The sequence below is a fragment of the Petaurus breviceps genome, unplaced genomic scaffold (genome assembly GCF_028583685.1).
Source record: "Petaurus breviceps papuanus isolate PSGF00001 unplaced genomic scaffold, PetGlider_PUasm1.0 126, whole genome shotgun sequence".
Classification (NCBI taxonomy): Eukaryota; Metazoa; Chordata; class Mammalia; order Diprotodontia; family Petauridae; genus Petaurus; species Petaurus breviceps.
This window is the reverse complement of record NW_027185655.1, coordinates 20,015,817-20,033,043: the sequence shown is the minus strand read 5'-3', so window position 1 is coordinate 20,033,043 and position 17,227 is coordinate 20,015,817. Positions and strand designations below refer to the sequence as shown.

General features: G+C 37.3%; 1 protein-coding gene across 1 annotated transcript in view; it reads right to left on the bottom strand.

The window, feature by feature from the left end:
• The window catches only part of H2AZ1 (H2A.Z variant histone 1), a 126,184-nt gene extending 109,757 nt beyond the window's left edge, over positions 1-16,427 (bottom strand). The window contains exon 1 of the mRNA XM_069094095.1: positions 16,413-16,427. The gene's annotated coding sequence lies outside the window, so the exon portion shown is untranslated. The remainder of the gene's footprint in view (positions 1-16,412) is intronic.
• Between the last annotated feature and the right edge of the window lie 800 nt (positions 16,428-17,227).

Below are 17,227 nucleotides of genomic sequence, written 5' to 3'. Positions count from 1 at the left end.
TTTCTTTCTTTCTTTCTTTCTTCCTTTTTGTAAGGCACTTGGGGTTAAGCAACTTGCCCAAGGTCACACGGCTAGTTTTTTGTGTGTTTTAAGTGTCTGAGGCCGAACTTGAACCCAGGTCCTCCTGACTCCAGGGCTGGTGGTCTATTCACTGCACCACCTAGCTGCCCCCAGAACATATTTCAAAGCTAATTTTTTCTTTCTGGGATATGACCCTGAAAGGATAATTATTAGGAAAAAAAAGGCCAGTATCAGTAAGACTTCTTAGTATTTATACATAGCTCACTTTGTAGGCCCAAAGGGCTTTTTGTAAGCTTTCTCTCAAACATGATGTCATTATGATGTAGGTCAGTTATTGTGCAAAAATCATGTCCATTTCACAGCATGAAAGGGAAAGGAGAGGACAAAGAAGAACAGAGAAAGTGAAGTTCTCTGAAGTCACGCATTTTATCAAAAGCCAAGCCCTAATTCCAATTTAGTGTTTGTGTGGAAAACGGAAGCCACTTGTGGCCCAGAATATACAGAATCATCTCTAGGATTAGCAGGAAGTGCAGAGACACATGAAAGAAAGTTTAAATCCCTGTTCTAGAGTCAGGAGTTCAGGTCTTTCAACAAGTTGCTTTAACTCCATCTTTTAGCTCTTTAGACAACCAGGTGGTAGAGTGGATAAAGCATTGGACCTGGAGTCAGGAAGTCGTGAGTTCAAATCTGGCCTCAGATACTTACTGATTGTGTGATCCTGGGTGAGGCACTTAACTTCATCTTTCTCACCTGCAACAGGGGAATGAATAATAATAGAAAAGCATCTACCTTCTAGGGTTGTTGTAAGGATAAAATTGAGATTGTATTTATAAAATGCCATATAAATGCTATTGTTAGCACTTGGAAAATGAGAATAGCTAATCAACTATCTAAGAATTATAGAATCAGATGTGAGCAGAGCTAGAAGAGTTTATTCTATAACAGAAATTTTGCAAAAATGAAGAGTTGGGAAAATTTGTAGGAACTGATGGGGACTGAAATGAGCAGAATCCCAGGAGATCAGTTTATGTAAAACAACAATACTATAAAAACAAACAACTTCAAAAGCAGGAAGAAGAACTCTGATTATTGCAATGATCATGAAATCCTAGAGGAGCGGTGATGACTTCTTCACAATTCTTTTTTTTTTTTTTAAGCAATTGGGGTTAAATAACTTGCTCAAGGTTAAACAGCCAGTTATTTCTGGGTTGATGCTAAGTGTCTGAGCCCAGGTCATCCCGACTCTGGGGCCGGTGCTCTTACTCACTGTGCTACCTGGCCGCCCCTTCATCACAATTCTTGACAGAGAGGTGATAGATTCAGGATGCAGAAGGCCAACAAGAATGTTCAGATTTCTAGGCAATGCATACTTGTTACAAGAATTTTGCTTTCCTTTTTTTCTTCAGTAAGGTGGGAAGTGGGAGGAAGAGAAAGTGGATTTCTTAATGAAAAAGAATAAAGAAAACAGAATCATAGATTTGGAAGGGAATTTTGAAGTTAACCTATAGCTGAGCAAGAATTACTTTTGTAACATCTCTAGCAAGGGGTCTTCCAGCTTTTTCTTGAAGATGTCCAGCCAGCGAGGTGGTTCCATTCTTTCATGAGGCAATCTATTTCACTTTAGAATGGCACTAATCATTAGAAAATTTTTCCTTATGCCAAATCCAAACCAGCCTTTTTTTTTGCTGCATCTACCCATTATTCTTGGTTGTGTTCTCTGGGGTCAATCAGAATAAGTCTTTTCTTTTCTAAGCGATAGCCTTCCAAATACTTGAAGAGTCTATCTTATTTATTGGTCCTCTTTTCTCCAGGCTAAACACCTCAAGTTTCATGTAGCAGTCGTCATGATCCAAAGACCCTCCTTCTTCATCAGGTTGCTTTCTGACTTCTCCCTAGCTTATCAATAACCTTTCTGAAACATAGTCCCCAGAACTGAACACGACAGAGCAGAGGCTATCCCCTCCCCAGTCCTAGACATTAAGTCCCTTTATGGAGCTCGAGATTTCATAAGCATTTTTGCTGACCCACAATTCAGATTCATATTAAGTTTAGGGTCCTTTAAGCCCCTCGGATCTTTTTTCTGATGAATTGTCGTCTAGCCTTGACTTCTCATATTTCTGCTTGCTTTTGAACTTATGAAAGAATTTGCATTTATCTCTATTACATTCCATTGTATTAGATAGAACCCAATATTTTAGACTGAGACCTTTTTGATCCTGTCATTAAATATGTTAGTTATCTCTTCTAGCTTTGAGTCATTTGCAACTTGGAGAAGCGCGATACATATGTCTTTTCCAAATCTCTGATAAAAATTTTAAACAATGAAGGACCAAGGTGAGATCTCTGGGCCATTCCACGTGAGACCTACTTCATCACTGAATGACTACTTTTTGGTTCTAGAAATTCAGTCATCTCAGACCACTTAATTGTACTAAATTATCTAGCCCACATCTCTTCATTCTTTCTGCATGAGAAACTCTGTCTACTTGTCTAAAAACTGTTGAAAAAGCAAATGAGTGGCTGACTAGGTGGTGCAGTGAATAGAGCACTGGCCCTGGAATCAGGAGGACCTCAGTTCAAATCCGACCTCAGACACTTAACACTTACTAGCCGTGTGACCTAGGGCAAGTCACTTAATCCCAATTGCCCTGCCTTCCCCCCTCCAAAAAGAAAAAAAAATACTTAAAAAAAAGCAAGTGAGGGCTGATGAAGCCTTTATGGATTTTTAAGATCACTACTTCCTTTTCTAGCTGCTCATTAATTCACTTTTTCACAACATGTAGCATTTAGGATTATCATCTTTCAAATGTGGGTATCCCACAAAAGAGCTACTTAAGCTTAAAGTTAGTCAAAGCTGTTACTCATGGGCCTCCACCAATGTTTTTACTTTTATTAGTCACCCAGAGGACACCACTAATTCAAAGCAAGGACATTCAATGAAATGGTATAATAAGAAAAGTAACAAAAGATTTTCCACCATAAACTTGGAGCTTATTCTCCCACAAATACATATACCATCAGTGGGAACAGATGACATGCTGAAAGATCACATGTGAAGGGCACACAGAAGGGAACATAAGTGACCAAGATGAGAGGGAGAGAGACAGAGAGAGACAGAGAGACAGAGAGGCAGAGGCAGAGACAGAGAGACAGAGCAAAGAGAGAAAAACCTATGAGATTTTGAGCCACACTACAAAAAATATTCTAGAATTTAGGCAGAAATTAAACTCAGCCTCACTTCTATAATTTATGGCCTACCTTTTCTTGAGAACCAGGACAGTACAACATTTGTTCACTTCTGTCCTGTGGCATCTTTCTCACTTTCCATGATTTTGCAGTAGCCTGATAATCCCATTGGATCCTAGGATCATAAATCTGGAGTTGGTAGGAACCCTAGCCATCATCTAGTAAAACTCATTTATTTGACAAATGAGAAAACTGAGGCTCAGTAAAGTCAAGTGAATTGCTCAAGGTAACACAGGTATCACAGGTATTGAGTTTTAGAATAAGGATCTTTATCTTTAATTCCTATTTCTCCTTCATTCCCTATAATCAACTAGTGTCTAAGACTTAATTCTATCTGTATTTTAGTTTTCCCATCTACCCCTACTTCACATCTTCAGTGCTTAAACTTTTAAAATAACTTCCAACAGGTTTCCCTGATTCTAGTTTCTCCCATCTATCAACAATCCTATATATCATTAGTTCTTTCACTTTTTTTGGATCTGATAATTTTGATTATAATATTATATATTATAATATTATATAATATTCATACAATACAATATAAGATATAACATAGCATAGCATAATATCACATCACATCACATCACAACACATCACAATACAACATAACATAACACGACACAATATAATACAATACAAGATAAGATATGATATGATATAACATAATATGATATAAGATATGATATGACATAATATATGATATGATATAATAATTCAAAAATTGAATTTTACCAAGTATTGTGCATGCTCTCTCTCTGTATCTTGGGTTTCAACAAGGGAGGCTATGTGGAAACAGTACAGGCTTTAGAATCAGGGAACCTGGATTCAAATCCTGCCTCTGATACTTACTACAAATATGTTTACCCTCCCTGTACCTTAGTTTCTTTATCTGTTAAATGTATAGGTTGGACCTCTAAGTAGCCTTCTAGCTCTATGAACTCCCTTTTGATAATCTCTGTCATTTCCATTCCACTATAAATATTATTCTCTTTGGTTGAGAAAAGAAAAACAAAAGAGCTGAGTTGTTCTGCCTTCTTTCAATCTGTTATCAGTGCCCTAGATGTCCCAAGCATGTATTTTCCTCTTTTTCACAATGTAGCTAAAAATCCCAGAGATTCACAACATTTAACAGCTGTAAGGGTCTTCAGTAGCCATCTAGACTGACCCATACACTAAAGGACTTCTCACTACAACACACTTGTTAAATGTTCATCTAACCTCTACTGGGAGATATCCAAGGAGGGGAACCCACTGCTTCTCGAAGCAGTCCATTACACCTTTGGATAACTCTAAATGTTAGGAAATATTTCCTAATGTCTAGCCTAAATTTTTCTTTTTACAATTTTCACCCATTGCTCCTGGTTCTGCTCTCTGGGGACAAATACAATTTCTCCTCCATGTGACAGGTATTCAAGTACTTGAAGATAATAATCATGTCCTTTCCCTCTCCCCAGAATTTTCTTCTCTAGGCTAAGCATGTATCATATAGCATAGTCTGAGGGCCTTTCACTGTGCTGGCAATCCTCTGGATGTTCTCTAGCCCAAATCATGGTACCCAGAACTAAATATAACACTCCACGTGAGGTCCAATAAGAGCAGAATTCAATGGGACTATCATATCCCAGTCCTAGAAGCCATGTTATGGCAGCTCAACATCACAGTGGCTTTTTGTGTTGCTGCCTCATATTGATTGTTCCTGTTGAGCTCACTGACTACTATGATCCCTAGCTCTTTTTCAGAACAATTGCTGTCTGTCTATACTTCCTCCACCTTTTACCTGTGAAGTTGATTTTTGGTACTCTAGTTCAAGAATTGAGCTTATACCAATTACATTTTATTATAGAGTCAACTCAATGCTCTAGATTGTCAAAATAATTTTGAATCCTGATTCTGTTATGCAATGGCTTCTCTACCTAGCTTTGTATCATCTGCAAATTTGATGAGTGACATTTGCAGCTTTATCCATCATTGATAACAATAATGCAGAGCCAAGCAGGGATCCTGCGCTACTATCCTGAAGGACTCCTGCCATTTTTACATTGAATCATTTGTTAATAACTTTTTTTGGAAGAAGAGGATCATAGAGGACAGTTAGCTCAATATGAGACAGCAATTATGACATGGCAGCTCCCAAAGCTAATATCATCTTGGGCTGCATTAAGAAAAGCATGGCTTGGTGGCCAGGTGGCTCAGCAAGAGTGCTGGCCCCAGAGTTGGAAGACCCGGGTTCGGTTCCGCCTCAGATTTAACTTAACACCCACACAAAATAACTGGCCAGGTAATCTTAAGCAAGTTACTTAACCCCAATTGCTTTAAAAAAAAAAAAAAGAAGATCATGGCTTGCAGGAGTCCAGCCATCCAACTAGTTCTTAAACCTAATTGCATTTTTGTCCAATGTGTATCTCTCTATCTTCTCAAAACAGCATGAGATACTTTATTGGAATCTTGGCTAAATTCTAGATTAGCTGTGCCCACAACACGTGCCTTATCAACTAATTTAGTAATCCTGTCACAAAAGGAAATGAGGTTAGTCTGGCATGATTTGTTTTTAATGAAGTCATGCTGGCTCTTTGCAATTGTTGCTTTCCTTTCTAAATATTCACCAACAATCTTTTAATGATCCATTCTAGACTTTTCAGACCAACACTTTGTGTTTTTTTGTCTTTCTTTTCAAAAAACTTTAATTAATTTTTAGTTTTCAACATTCACTTCTATTTCTTCAAAAAATAAAAGAAAAACCAACTAAGATATTTGCTCTTCTCCAGGCTTCTTCTACCTCCCCCCTTTCCCTTGAGCTTTCAAGTATCCCCAGTTGCAATTATGTTAGTTAACTCTTTAAGGACCTGAGGACCTCAGAAGTTCATCTGGGTCAGATGATTTGAATTCATCAAAGGCAGTCAGGTGCTGTTTGCTATATCTTTACTTATCAATCCCCAATTAGACATTAAGTAAAAAAGTCATTCTCCTTGGCAGAAAAAAGAGGCCAAATAATATTCCAACTTAATTCTGACTTCTATCCACTTTCATTTATCCTCATTCCATCTACTCTAAGCAAAGGTACAGTTCTTTCATTAATTTCCCTTTTTCCTCCCCAAACAGCTAAAAGATACCCCTTTTTTTGTTGTTTCTAGCTTACCTCACTAGCTTCATTCTATCTGAGCTTAAGCACTCCTGACACTATTAGATAGAACTGTTATGCTCAGCAAAAGTTGGTCCTCTGTTATTTAGCCTTGCTTCTATCTTCTGTATATGTCTGTTTAAAATTTAAGTTTGCCGGTAAATCACATGTTGTTGGCAATGTACATCTATGCTGGTCTCTTAAGACAATTTTCATTTCTCCTCCTTGCTGGAATTGTTTCTCTTTGTGTTTTTGTAATTTCATTCTTGAATATTACTTCTGGGCTGAGTTACTCTGAACCATTTTATTCCATTTGATCTTACATATCTTTCCTCTGAACCTTTTGAAATCTACTTTCCTAAAGCATGCCAGACAATGCTCAGATTTCCTCTCCTCTATCATAAATTCTAAAAGGGAGTGATCATATATCTATGCTGGCAATGAGTTCTTACTTGTTAGTGAGAATCAGATCCAGCATAGAATTTTCCCTTGTCTGTTGCTCTCCTGTTTGATGGATGAAATTATCACTAAGGCAAGTCAAGAAGTCATTAGCTGCTCTGCTTTTGGCAGGCAGAGAGTTCTAACAGATGTCTGGGTAATTGAAATAAAGAAAGGAGTTGACAGGATGGGTTTTATTATATGCTCAATTTGGTAATCATGCATTGCAGCATTAATGATAAGTGTTTGCAAAAAAGGCCACCATGTAAATAATGGTAGTTTTGCATCAATTTCAGCTGTTGATTATAAAGTAGCAGAGGAATTCTGTGAAGACCTTGATAAGAAAAATTAAACATAGACTTTGGTACTTGGTGGCTTTAATGAAAAGGTGGGAAAAGGTGAGAATGCAGAGGAATAAAAGGGAGAGCATGGTTCAAGAGAAAGAAATTAAAGTGGCCCCAAACTTATGGATTATGCAAAAGACTTATGCTATGTCTCCATATCATGAATGTTTTCGTAAAAAAGTAATTGGAAGATGTTAGTCTTTTATTTTTTTTTTTGAGGGGGAAGGTAGGACAATTGGGGTGAAGTGACTTGCCCAAAGTCACATAGCTAGTTTTTGTGTTAAGTGTCTGAGGCTAGATTTGAACTCAGGTCCTCCTGAATCCAGGGCCAGTACTCTATTCACTGCACCACCTAGCCTCCCCAAAAGATGTTAGTCATGACAACATTAAATAACATTGAAAATAATGAAATACTACATTATAACTTATTTTGTGTGTTATCTCTGAGTCAGCTATCTGTCCACAGTCAGACCAAGTATTTCATCAGACCTAATCTCACAATTCATAATAAGCAAGAAAAAAAGATTATGAATAAAAATACATGGCATATAATTAAGAAGACTTAACATTGAATTATTTAAACAAACTATTGAAAAATAAAAATGAGGAATGGACAACAGAAATGACATTGACACCATAATCTAGTGATGGATCTCATCCCATTTAGTCAGAGATATGAAATTGAATTGGTTCATTGTCCATTCCTTGAACTCTTGTGAAGATCAACTAATTAAAATTAACTGATAAAATAATGTCATTTTTAGTCTAGCACCGTGGTTAGCCAGGTATCTCTCAGATGAGGTCTTGAGGCCGGCAACCTATACCAACCTCTCTATCTTTTACCAGTACATTCATTCGTTCCTTTTTCCTCAATAAAGAAATTCAGGTTGCTCATATTTCATTCTACTCTCCACTTGGATTTCTCAGGAGCAAGTCTACCTTTGACTTGAATCTGGGGCTTTCCATCTCCTAAAAGTGGGAAGTAAATTAATTATTCAACATACAAGACATATCAGATATAAAATAGATAGTTATTACCACAAAGAGATGCTAAGCAAAAAGAATAATATAATCATTAGAACAGAATCTAGTAATTTATCACTATTGCTGCAATCAGTTGAAAGGAAAATATTCAAGCCTTGATCAGACATCTGCAAATAGTTTCCTTGTAAAAGCTCAGTGAGGTATTTAACATTGTTCCTCTACTAAGCACCATTGATCAATGCCAAATGAACTCTTTATTTCCAGTGGTCCCATTCTAGGTGGACAACATTTCCCACTTTAGCCTGCAGCTCTTCTGTTGTGAGGGTACCTCAGAAGGAGAAGATACTAGTCAGCTTTTGAGATATCACAAGAATGAAGACAAAAAATGAGAGGTGGCCCTATCCCAGATTCAGACATTCCTATGACCCTATGAGTGGTCAGGTAGATTCAGGTGTAACTGTATCTCCATCTGATCCTCTGCACAGCTCAGAGAGTTGTCCTTGCATTTCCAATCCAGCAGGGCCAGGTGACCTGAGGGGCAGAGATCTCCTCTTTAATAAATCCATGTGACTTTTGGCTCAACAGAGAATTATAAGACTTTTCATTATCACATAGATCCCAGAACCATCACAAATGACAGGAAACAGAAGATAATACACATTTGTTGATATGAGGAGGGGGAGGGTCTCTTCCATTATGCATTTCAGGGAGTGTGTACATCTCAAAGTTTCCATGTGATTGCCTGGATGCTGGATGAGAATGCCCCAAGGATCAGATCTTGGGGGAAGGGGTCATGAGAAATAAGACATAGACAACTATTTGAAACCCATTACTTGGGATTAATACAGGCGTATTCTATTTTGTTGTGCATTGCTTTTTTGTGTTTTGTAGATACTTTGTTTTGCCTTTTTTTTAAATTAACAAATTAAAGGTTTGTGGCAATCCTACATCAAACAAGCCTATTGGTGCCATTTTTTTTCAAATAGCATGTGCTCACATTGTGTCTCTATGGCACATGTTGGTAATTCTCATTATACTTCAAACTTTTTCATTATTATTGTATCTGTTATGGTGATCTGTGATCTTTGATGTTACTATTGTAGTTGTTTTTGGGTTACTGCAATCTGTGCTCATTAGGTGGAGAAAATCAATAAATGCTTTGTATGTTCTGACTGCTCCAGTGACCAATCATTCCCCCATCTCTCTTCCTCTTCTTGGGCTTCTCTATTCCCTGAGACACAACAATATTGAAATTAGACCAATTCATAACCCTACAGTGACCCATACATAAGTGTTAAATTGAAAGAAAGAGTCAAGCGATCTGGCAAACTTCATTGTTGTCTTATTTTAAGAAATTGCTTCAGACACACCAGCCTTCAGCAACCACGACCCTGATCAGTCAACAGCCATCAATGCTGAGGCAAGACCATCCACCAGCAAAAAAGATTATTACTTGCTTGAAGATAATGTTTAGCATTTTTAGCAATAAAACATTTTTAATTAAAGTATGTACATTTTTTAGACATAATACTATTGTACACTTGATAGACTACAGTATAGTGTAAATGTAATTTTTATATGCAACGGGGAACCAAAAAAATTGTGAGACTCACTTATTTACAATATTTGCTTTATTATAGTGCCCTGGAACCAAACCCACAATATCTCTGAGGTATGCCTATAAATGAAGTCCCTCTAGATGGGAAAGTCTTTTGGATAAAACCTGATAAATCTGACCTCCTTCTAGATCTTATACTTGCCCCGACACAAATATAAACCATTTAAGGTAAACAATGCCCGTATGATTGGGTCCTGTCTTTCATTTACAAAAAGAGATAGCTCCTCACTGTTCTCTCATGCTGTGTCATCCTCTAACTCCTAACCAAATAACCTTCCTCTCCATGTTCTAATGGTGAACCACTGCTTTTCTTATCATTAGTGAAAACAGCTGACCAAACACACAGCAGCAGATTCCCCTGGATACTGAATTAAGAATGCATACCCACAGTTTCTTCATGACTTTCCTTTTATTTTTTAAAAATGTATTTATTTACTTTTCGTTTACAACATTCAGTTCCACAATCCCTTAAGCTTCAAATTTTCTCCCCCTCCTTCTCCTCCCCCTCTTCCCTTCTCCATGGTGGCATTCAATCAAATACAGGATCTACAAATACCTTCACATTAAACATTAGTCATGTTGTAAGGAAGGATTATAACCAATGGAGTGAACAATGAGAAAGAGGAAACAAAACAAAAACAAATAAAAGAGGGAGAGCAAGTATTACTTTCCTTTTAGATGCCCTGAATGATTCCTAAAATCACCCAGGGCATAGATTGCTTATTTCCAGGGGCTGCTGTAAAATTGGTATGCCCTTGGGCTCCACATCCTTGCAGGGAGCAGACCAAAGGATTGGAGCACAGAGATTGCCTTAGAGAGGTTTTATTTAGTGGTACCCGGGCAGTGGTACCCTCATTCTTAGCTCCGTGTGACTCAACAGACTAGCATCATCCAACTCAGCTGCCTAATTGACAGGTAAATTGTGAGGGACCCATTACAAAGGATTTCATTCATTCCCAAGGACAGTTATAGTGCAGCTCCTTCTCTGGGACTCTGGGATCATGAAGTAAGTGACGTGACCTGTCTGTATATAGCTTCTGGGATACTCCCTGAGTGTCTAAGACTGTAGAGAGATGGTGGCAACTTGCTAAGGTTTCTAAAGGACACAGCTCTTTAGAGGTTTTATAGGAGGTGGATCAATTCATTTATAAGCATTTATGAAATTCCAACTATGTAATAAAAACAGTATTATAATAGATAATATTTATATAACACTTACTATGTTCTAAGTACTATGCTAAGCACTTTTAAAATATTATCTCGTATGATCCTCTAAATAATCCTGGGGGGGGTGTAGGTGCTATTATTATCCCCACTTTACAAAAGGGGAAATTGAGGCAAATATAAACTGTGAGTTGCCTAGGGTCACACAGTAACAATATTGGCTAACATTTGTACAGTATTCACCTATGTGCTAGGCACTGTGCTAAACACTTTACAATTATTATCTCATTTGATCTTTACAATAAACCTAGGAAGTAGAGGCTATTATTTTATCCCCATTTAATGGATGGAGAAATTGAAGCAAACAGAGGTTAAGTGACTTGACCAGGGTCACACAACTAGTAAGTATCTGAAGTCAAATTTGAACTCCGGTCTTCCTGACTCCCCACCTGCAGCTCTACCCACTGTACCACCTGGCTGTGCTAATGAACTAGGCTAAGTGTCAAAGAGACAAAGACAAAGACAAAGAATGAAGGAGTTGATGTCCTCAAGCTTTTCACATTCCACCAGGGGAGAAAACATATGCACAAGGAAAATCACTTTTTTTTTCTTTCTGTTTATGAGTGAGATAAGGAATATTGAAACCCTCTTAATGGGGAGAAAGAGAGACAGAGCCAGACAGAGACATAAACAGAGACTGAGAGACCTAGTGCCAATGTTCTACTCTTCTGACCCTGAGATGACACAAAGCCATGAACATATGGCCCAGTTGTCGCTTTTGTCTTTTTGGTGTCTGTGGGGAGCCCTGCCATCCCGCAGCAGGGCTGAGAAAGAATCATTTACCCAGATGTTGTGTGAGAGTGCATAAAAAGAGACAGGACTCTGGGAATGGTGGAAAACAGAGAGCCAATTTTATTACCCTGCATCCTGGCTTTCATAGGACACTACCTTATTGTTTTCCCCTGAGGACATTGTGCATTTCTTTGTTCCCAGGCCGTGGGTATAAACCACACTTGTCTCAAGGACATAATCTTCACACCTGTGTGTTTGATCTCTTTCCTGGGGGGAGTGGGGAACCGATCCAGGCCCATCAGCAGGCTCTTCACCTGAGAAGGCTTATTCAGCCATCAGGGTCAGAGTCCCACTGGCCTGTGGTCCTTTACGGGTGTCTATTCTTGCTCTTAGGTTTTGGAGATGAAATGCACTAGGCTGTGACCTTATGAGCTTCAAAATGTAAGAAAGTACCAGAAGTTCAACTTTTGGAGATTATGTCAAAGTCTATTGGTAGTCAATGAGGAACTGCCTGCTTGAACCAGTGGCTTGTTGGCAACCAAGTCATTTGACTTGGTGCATTGACTATATTGTAAATGGAAGCAAACTTGGTGGGGCAAATGCTTTGTAGCAACAACTTTAAGGCTGATTTCTTCTTCCTAGGGATTAAGGTGGTAAAAGGGGAGTGTGTCCCCTAGGTAGAAGGATGTGTTATTTTTATTACTTCTATGTATTTTCAATAAATATAACTTTGTAAAAGCTAATTGATATTAATTAGTTAAGTGACACTGGGGCACTAATTATAGAAAACTGATATTGGGGAGAACGTACTGAAATGAAGGTTTCAGCTGATAGCATCAGACAATTCCCTTCACCCTCAGTAGCTTGAGAACCCTGAGAGGGTGATATAGGTAGCCTTACTCTGGGTACCTGACTGGAGAGTAAGAGGTCCCCCAGAGTCTGTGGCCCACTGCATGTCCTGATCTGTCCCTGAGAATAAGAGGTAGGTTAATGACCTCAGAGCCTATACCAAGTCATGTTCTAGGATCTAACTTGCTAGTGAGAATGGAAGTTGGGGTAAGGACCCCCAGAGTTTGTAAATAGGTACTTAAATATATAAAAATTAATCCCATGTGATTTTTATGGGGAAGCACTAGTAGCTGGGAAGGAGAGAATGCAAAAATGCCTATGTAGGTAGCAACATTTGAGTTTAGATTTAAAGGAAAGTAGGGAATTTTTGAGGTGAAGATGAGGAGGGAGTGTATTCCAAGCATGAAGAAAAATCTGCGAAAAATAATGGATGTAGGAGATAGAATATCATGTGTAGGGAACTGCAAGAAGGGCAGTTTGTATTAATAGAAAGAAAAATGAGAGGAAGGCTGTTGTATATCTCTTGGATTAATCCAACCTATATTTTAGTGGTGAGAGAGGGTTGGATGAGATGAGACACATTGTAATGAGAAGAGTATGACTTAAGAGTGAGTCAGTCCAGTGTGTGGAGACCAGCTAAGGATAGGAGGTTCTATTCATATAGATTCATATGGATCTTGTAATGCTTCTTTTGATTTTTTATATTCATTATTTCTTCTGGTGTGGAGTATTCCAGTCCATTCATGAGCTGCAATTCATTTAGTTATTCCACAACTGATAGGTACCTACTTTGTTTCCAGTTCTTTACCATCCCCAAAAGCTGTGAATGACCTGACTTTGATCTTCTTAGGGATATATGTATAGCAGTGAAACATTATGGACATATTGATCAATTTTCCCTTCCAGTTTTATTTATTAATTCAATGATTTTCATATATTTAATTTTATTAATCTTACCTTTGATTTCCAGAATTTCCAATTTGGTCTTTTATCGGGGATTTTAAATTTGTTCTTGTTTTTAAAAATTGTATACCCAATTAATTGATCTGCTCTTTCTGTTTTATAGATGCAAGAGTTTAGAGATATACATTTTCCTCTGATTGCTGCTTTTGTTGTATCCCATAAGTTTTGATATGTTGTCTTATTATTATCATTCTCTTTAATAAAATTGTTTATTATTTCTATGACTTGTTCTTTAACCCACTCATTCTTTAAAATTGGGTTATTTAGTTTCCAATTAATTTTTAATCTGTGCCTCCATAGTCCTTTATCAAATGTAATTTTTATTGCATCATGATATGAAAAGAATGCATTTGATAGTTCTATTTTTCTACATGTTTTTATAGCCTAATATATGTTCAATTTTTGTAAAGATGCCTTGTACTGTTGAGAAAAAGGTATATTTCTTTCTATTCCCATTCAATTATCTCCAAAAAACTATCATATCTAACTTATCTAAGATACATGGTGTAGTTTCCTTGCTTATCCCTTTTAAGTAAATGGATTTTAGCCTTAACATTGTCTGAAATCATTATTTTTACCCCTGCTTTTTTTTTTTACATCAGCTGAAGCATAATAAACACTCCAATGTTTTACTTTGCTCTTTGTATGTCTCTCATTTTTAAATGAGTTTCTTGTAAGAAACATATTCTTGGGTTTTGGCTTTTGATCCATTTCCTTTCAGTTATGCTCAGCTTTGCTGTGTAGGTCATTCTTGGTTGCAAACCCAGCCCTTTGATCTTTGAAATATTATATTTCATACCTTTTGGTGTTTTAATGTAAAAGCTGCTAAATTTTGTGTTATGCTGACTGTAAATACAAAATATTTAAATTGTTTCTTTTTAATTGCTTATAATATTTTCTCTTTGATCTTGAGACTTACCTATAATGTTCTGGTGAGCTTTCATTTTGGGATTTCTTTCAGGAGGTGATGGTGGATTTTTTCAATTTATATTTTGCTTTCTACTTCTAGAACTTGAGGGCAATGTTCCTTAATAATTTCTTGAAAGATATTGTCTAGGATCTTTTTTATCATAACTTTTTTATCTTACTTGACAATTCTTATATTATCTCTCTTTGATCTGTTTTCCATGTCAGTTATTTTTCTGAGATGATTCATTTTCTCTCCTATGTTTTCAATTTTTTGATTTTATTTTTATCATTTCTTGATGTCTTATGAAGTTTTTAGCTTCCCTTTGTCCAATTTTAAGTTTTGAGGAGTTTTTTTCTTTGGTAAATTTTTGGATCTCTTTTTTCCAATTTGTTGACTTTCTTTTCATAATTTTCTTGCTTTTTTTTGCATTACTCATTTATTTTTTCTCTTTTTCCCCCAATCTCTCTTATTTTATTTTTAAAGACCTATTTAAAATTCTGCTTCTCACACATGACTATGTGACCCTGGGTAGGTCACTTAACTTAATGCCCAAGGCACCTTATTAAGGCTAGATATTGCAAAGTAGGTGCCAACCTGCATTGAAAAAGAGAATTTCCTCACCAGAGAATGATCTACATTAGTGAAACCACAGATCTGATAAAAAATAAAAATCCAAATTGCTTTCCAGAGTAGTTGGAGCAATACACAATTCTATCCATGCTGAATGTATTAGTGGGCCAGTTGTTGGGTCCTTCCAACAATGCCTACTTTTATCTTTGGCATCTTTGTCAATGTTATTGTACAACCTCAGAGTTATTTTGGTTTATCTAGTCCTTATTATTAGCTATTTATAGAAATCCTTCATTGTTGTTGCTAATATTGGATGTGTGTTTTGGCAAGGAAGGTTATGCCAGGATCAAGTAAAATTTGATAGCTGATGGAAGTAATTTGCATTTCTATTTATTTTTTATTTTTATGCCTCAGTCTATATAATCACAGCCTTCTCAGAGTTTTGTAGGAGAAAGCATCTCCAAACAGCAGGGAGGCGTGGGTTATGTGGAAGTGTTTGAAGGCTATGGAAGGATGGAGAATATGGGCGTCAGATGACATTTCCTAAGAGGAGCAACTCTTGATGGTGTTGAAATATTCAGGGAAGAGGGGCAGCTATGTAGAGCAGTGGATAGAACACTGGTCCTGGAATCAGGAGGACCTGCATTAACATCCAGCTGCGGATACTAACTGTGTGGCCCTGGGCAAGTTATATAATCCTGATTTCCTCTGGAAAGAAAAAAAAAAACCAAAAAGGAAATATTAGAAGACTTCGAGGAAGAGATGGAGTTTGAACTGGATTTTGAAGGATGGTTAGGAATTTGGATAGGTGAATAGTTGCCCAATCTAGTAGTTCTACATCATGACATCTCTCATATATGCCTCCTTCTCTCATCCCCTTCTTCCATATGCAATCTGTTGCCAAGTCTTGTTGATTATACCTTTATAACCTATTTTGTATAGGGCCCTTTCTCTCCTCTGACCCTGACTCCACCCGGGTACCTCTCCTCATCTCTGCTTGGACTTTTGCAGTAGGCTTGCTGGGTTGTTTCTCTGCTTCAGTTCTCTCCCTACTCCACTCAACTATCAAAGTAGTTGTGTCACTCCCCCTATTCGATAAATTCCAGTGGCTTCCCATGACTTCCAGGACCAAATGAATATATTTTTTTTGGTTTTAAAAACCTGTCATTGGGGTGGCTAGGTGGTGCAGTGAATAGAGCACCGGCCCTGGAGTCAGGAGGACCTGAGTTCAAATCCGGCCTCAGACACTTAATACTTATCAGCTGTACTTTGGCAAGTCACTTAACCCCAATTGCCCTGCCTTCCCTCTCCAAAAAAGGTAAAAAACAAACCAAAACAAAAACTCATCATAACCTAATCTCTTGATACCTTTCTAGTCTTCTTATACTTTCCTTCCCCCATGTACTCTGCAATCCAGTAGCATTAGCCTCCTTGCTTGTCCTCATATAAGATACTCCATTAACAAAATCTAGGCCGTTTTACTGACTATCCTACCTGATATCTGGAGCTCTCTCCTGCCTCTTCTTCACCCTCTGGCTTCCTTCAAGTCTCAGCTAAAGATTCAGCTTCTGCAAGAAGTCTTTCCTGGTCCTTCTTAATTTTATGTTTTCTTTCTGAGATTCTCTCTCTCTCTCTCTCTCTCTCTTTCTCTCTCTGTCTCTCCAAACACACACACGTATGTATGTGTATATATAAATATATACACATATATAAAATATTATATATCTATATTAGATCATAGATATTTTATTTTGTAAATATCTTCTATTCATGATTGTATGTATTATCTCCCTCATTAGACTCTGAACTCCTTAAGCGCAGTGACGGTTTTTTTTTTTCTGCCTTTCTTAGCATCCTCATTGCTCAATGTTATCTGTTGAATGTGTGACTTTTGCCAAAAACTGTCCTGTTGGTTATTTGCCATGAAGTGGATAGAGTTGGACATTGCGTCAGAAAGATCTAAGTTCAAATCCTCTCTCAGACATTTATTAGCTGTGTGATCTTAGGTACATTTTGGTGATAAAATCAGCTTCAGTTTCTTCATCTATAAAATGGGATAACAATTGCACTTATTTCACAGGTTTAATTGTGAAGATTAAGTATAAACACACATATATATATATATATATACACATACACCCACATACATACATACATACATATATAATGCTTACATATACACATACGTATCCATACATATATGATGCTTT